Here is a 5,136-nt window from a genome sequence, read left to right as displayed (position 1 = left end):
AAATACTAGTTTACTAGTGTTAACAACAGAACAGCAGTATAACAACCAGAAGCTACAATAAACCAACAAAACAAGTACAGTATAAGAACAAAACAACAACAGTATAACAAGAATATTACAACAGCCGTAGACCAAACATAGAACAATAAAAATCTTCAGTAAACATCATAGACGCCGACGTTTTGCCTCTGGTGGCCTAAAAGGCCACTTGGCATCTCTGCGGTCCTCCTCCTTCGGGAAGTGAAAAAACCAAAGAGAACAGGTTTAGTCCCACCCATGTACATCGCAATTTAGAAGGAAGCAGGTGCTGTAACAGCTCAAATATCAAAACAAAGTGTGATTTCCTTAAAGAAGGTTTCAATATTTGTGGGGTTTTGGCTAATTTAGACTGCAGCCAACACACACAATTACAGGGCTCAGGGAGTAAAAGACCCAGCAGCGAAGGCCTCCTGGGGGTGGTGAGGACCCCACGGGCAGGGGGGGGCAGCTCTCGGGTGACCCCTGGCTCCAGCAGCCTCTGCCGCGCTCCCACTGCACAGCACCAGGGGAGACAGCACCGCAGGTCCTGGGAGCTGGTAAATCCCAAACAGGTGGGGATGAGCCACAACTGAAAAGCAATGGGGATTTGGGGAGGGGGAGGACCCCAGTCTGCTCGGGAGTCCCCCAGTGGCTCCAGAGCACCCCAACATGGGCAAGGGGATAAGAAGGGAGGGGAGAGACTGCCAGGGCTGGAGCAAAAGTTTACACCTTAGGAAACGTGGCAAAAGAAAGCCAGGACGGAAAGGCTGCACAGACGCACAGAGGTTCATCAGCCCCGGCTGGGGAGCTCTTCCAGTAGGAAGAGTTCCCCCTGTCCCACCCCAGGCGCTGCCACCCAGCACGGCTTCTTGCTGGCAGCAGAAACGGGGCCTGGCCCCATCACTCTGGTCCCGCCTCGGGGCTGCTCTGGACCGCAGCCCGCACAGGTGGGGGCCAGCAGCACTGGCCATTACTTATTGCAGAAATGATGGATCCGTGCCTTGTGCCGCTTGCAGGCTCCGTCCTTGGATCTTGCCCGGCTGGAAGAGGTGGACGAACCTGGAAGCACAACTGTTGCTCAGGTCTCTGCAGCCGCACTCTGAGCTGGCACCGGGGCTACCCCCATCCCTATCCCGGGGGGAATGGAAGGTTTTGCATCCCTGGAGGCCAGTAGCTACCACCCGAGCCGGCCCTTCCGCCATCCCCTAGCCCAAGGGGACACCACCACCCATCAGCTCCTCAAGCCTGAAGCACCAACTGCGTCCATACCAGAGGAAGCGGGGTCTCGTCCGAGGCCTGATGGGCGCTGGCCCCAGAAGGGCGCAGGAGTCCCTGGAAAGCAGCACACCACTGTGAGCCGGGGTCGGCAAAGGAGGAAGAGCCTGGCTTTTAGGGAGTTGGCAGCAGCCGCAGGAGCCGATGCATCCAGTGCATCCAGAGGGGGCAAGGAGCAGCATTTCAGATTGCCCTCCACCCGCCAGGGCTGGGGACTGGGGCAGCAAGTGACGGAGGCACCTTCCCTTCCTTCGCACGGCAAGGCTCTGCACAGCCCCAGCACCAGCCCCTCAGGGCTGCTGAGCCCAGGCAGCTCAGCCAGGTGCGGCAGGAAAGCTGCTGCCTAAATCAAGCCCTGCCCTTCACCCCTGCAGAAGCCCTGTCCACCCCGACTCACCTGGCAAGACGGGCGCGCTCCTGCTTCTGGACTGGGTGGTGTCAGGAAAGCCGGTGGTGGTGGAAGCCGCTTGCCCAGAAACGACTGATGCTGTGGTCGTGGATGCTGCCTGTGTGTGGCTGGTGCCTGAGCAGCCCTGGGTGATGGCTGCTGGGAGGGAGCAAGAAATCAGGACCCGCAACTTGCCGCACGGGACTACCCCTTAGCAGAGCCTCCCAGCTTGAACAGCTCGCAGCTCCGGCCCTGGGCAACCTCGCCCATCAATCACGCTGGGGACTGCGGGACACGAGGACTCCGTCCCGAGTCTTCACAAGTCTCGAAGAGCATCAGACCCGAGGACCAGGCAGCACTGGCCCAGGAGCTTCCTCGGCCTGCGCTGCACCCTGCCAGCCCAGGCCGTGGCTTTCTCCTCCTTGCCGTGCCCTTCGCATTCCCAGTCTGCCCTTACCAGCCTTAGGTCCCAAGAGCTGTCGGTAGCGCTGCCACGCTGCCTCCCTCTCCTCGTTTAGGGTCATCTCTGTGGTGGGGTACTCAGGAATAAGCTCAGGGAACTGCCAAGAGAGAGCAGTAGCTTAGCTCCTCCTCAGGGCAGCCAGCAGAGCCGCTCTGAAGGAGGTGTGCAAGCAGGCGCGTGCCAGAGCCGTGAAGCCGTGGTTCTGCCACAGCCACGGCGGAGCTCCGGTCCCCCTTCATTTTGGCACCGGCTTGGCGCTGAGGCCACGGCAGCCTTGCCCAGGCCAGTACCTGCTCCAGCAGCGGGCAGCAGTCACGCACAGCCACCACACGCTGGGGCAGGGGAGAGCATCAGTTCCCACTCGGCCAAGGATGAGGCCTCCTGCCCCAAGGCAGGCAGGTCAGCCTGCTCCCAGCCCTGCAGGGATTGCACTGAGCCCATTCTATCCCCAGAGGAGGGCAAAAGAGGCTTGCGAGACAGCGACGTACCAGCACCAGTGGGTGGGTCTCGCCAGGCACCAGCAGGCAGATGCTCCTCCTGCGTGGCCTTCCTTTCCCCAGCGCAGGTGGTGGGCTCGGGGACTGCCGCCGCTTCTCCTCGGGCCTCTTGACAGCTACAGGAGGAGACAAGTCAGGAGCAGCTCCCAGCAGAGGTGTTTGGCCTGCACCAAGGGGGTTGTCCCTTCTCACTCCTCTCCGGATGCCCATCCTGGAGGGCAGAGCCAGGGACACGGCCTTCAGCCACAGACAAGGCTGCGATGCCCTGGGGCAGCAGCTGGCCACAAGAGATCCGTGGGGAAGCTCTCACAAGAGCCTGCTGGGGCTCCACGGGCCGGCGGCCCCTTCCCACCTCCACAGACGCTCCTTGCACGCTGCCCACCCGAACCACAAACCACACAAACTGCCACACGGGCCCACATCTCGCACTGTGCCACGGGACCCTCTCCGCGATGGGCACACGGGGTTTCCTCTCCCTTTCGGCTGAGGAAGTGTTGCCATGAGTTCCGCCTGGAATGTGAGCAGGCCCAAGCCAGGGGCCCATCCAAGCCCGGCACAGAGCTGGGCCCCACCTACACTCACCTTCCTCGGTCTGCACGGCCTTGTTGGCTCTTCCTGGAGCACGGTCTTCCGGTCGCAACAATTCCCATTCCCTGTGCAAGTGGGAGAGAGCCAGTTAGGGTCAGCCCCAGGCTGGGACAGGACATGCCAGTGCCACAGGGCAACGCCACCGCTGCAGCAGTCTGAGCCCTTCGAGCTCCAACCCGGCCTGCGGGCAGGGCAGGGATGGTGCAGGTCAGCGCTGCCGCCAGCGCCGCAGGGGCACAAGGCAGCAGGGATGCTGATGGACACAACAAGGGAGCTTCCCCACCACTGGGTGACCCAGCAGCCATGTCTCGCGGGCCTGGAATGTCCCAGCTCCGGTGGAGAGCAGGCCTTGGGCACCGGCTCAGCTGGGAAAGCGACTGCTCTCTTCCTGGCCGGCACTGACAAGCAGGCACCGGCTGGATGAGCAGTACGTTACCTTCCTGTCCAAAGTGGCACCTCGCAGCAGGATCCTGGGCCAGACTGCGGGGACTCCCTCACGCACATCCTCTTCTATTGGCATGTGGAAAGAGACCAGGAGTAACTCATTTGGTTCAGGGGAGCACAGCCTCCCTTTCTCCTGCTCATCACAGAGTAAATCCCATCTCCCAGGTGCTGGCTACTGAGCCCACAGCCTCTCTTGCTTCAACACTGCTCAACTTACCTCTGCAACGTCTGTGGAGGGCAAAGTCTGAGCACCTCAACCTGAATCCGCTCTGGGAGCAAGCAGCCTCCAGGCTCTTTACTGGCCGAGGCAATGGGGAGGGAGGGAGGGAGGGAGGGAGGGAGGACGCTGCTGGCCCAGCCAGAGTAAACCCTTCCCTACTGACCCACCCGGGATAAAACCTTTCACTGCACAGCTGCAGAGCTCCATCAGCCACGACTACGTCCCACTCGCACATCTGCAAGCCCAGCCCAAGACGTGAGCAGTGTTTTACTACAGCTCAGCAGCTGCTGAGGAGACCTGTGTCAAAGTGGGAACACAGGGCTCCCACACGCGCTGCTGCCTCCAGCTGAAAAGGTGCCAGCACAGCAAAGAGATTTTCTCTCATCATCTGTCCCAGCGTACCGGTGGGGGAACGGTCTCAGGGCTCCGGTCCTGCGGCAGCGGGTCCTGCTGGCGCACGGACTGCGGCGGGGCTCTGCTGGCAGACAACAGTTGGAGCCGCTGTTAGTGGCAGGAAGATCCGATCCCATCCTCCCCCCAAGCTCACCCGAGTCAGCAGCGGCGGGACGGGTGCCCTCAGCATGGACGGCGCCTGCAGTCACGCCACTGTAGAGGCCGTTTTGCCGTACGGGCGACATAAGACAGGAGCGATGCGGGCTGGCAGGATCTCATCACACCCCAGGACCCCCTGTGCCCAACAGCCATCCCTGCAGCACCACGCAGGCCAGCACCAAGGGAAGCGATATGGGCCTGGCACCGCCATCACAGTGCCATCCACGTCTGCACCCAACCGTGCCCTCTGACGCCTGCATCCCTGACAACCTATGTCCCTGTGCCACCCATGTCCCTGAGAAGGAGTGTCCTACTGCCACCCGTGTCCTTATCCCACCTGTTTACCAGGGCCACCCGTGTCGTTATCCCACCCACATCCTACTCCCGTGCTCACCCGAGGCAGTTGCCGCGGGGAGGGGTGTTCAGACCTCGGCCGATCACAGTGGCCGGTCCGCCGTTACTGGCCCTTTTCCTCGTCAGGCGCCAAGCAACCTGGTCCCGAGTGGCTGGGAAGCGGGCGATCAGGCTGCGCCTGGGCCTGTACGAGGGCAGTCGCAGTCGGGGAGGGCGCTGGGGGAGCAGGAATCGCGCTGGAGAGCGCCGGGCCGGAGGGCGCCTGGCGGGCGAGCGGGACCGCAGCGCACAGCAGGCACCCCCTGCGCCCAGCGCCGCTGCCAGCAGCAATCCCTGC

This window comes from Psittacula echo, assembly GCF_963264785.1.
Source record: "Psittacula echo genome assembly, chromosome: 1".
Lineage (NCBI taxonomy): Eukaryota > Metazoa > Chordata > Aves > Psittaciformes > Psittacidae > Psittacula > Psittacula echo.
The sequence above is the reverse complement of the archived record's forward strand: the minus strand, read 5'-3'. Positions refer to the sequence as shown.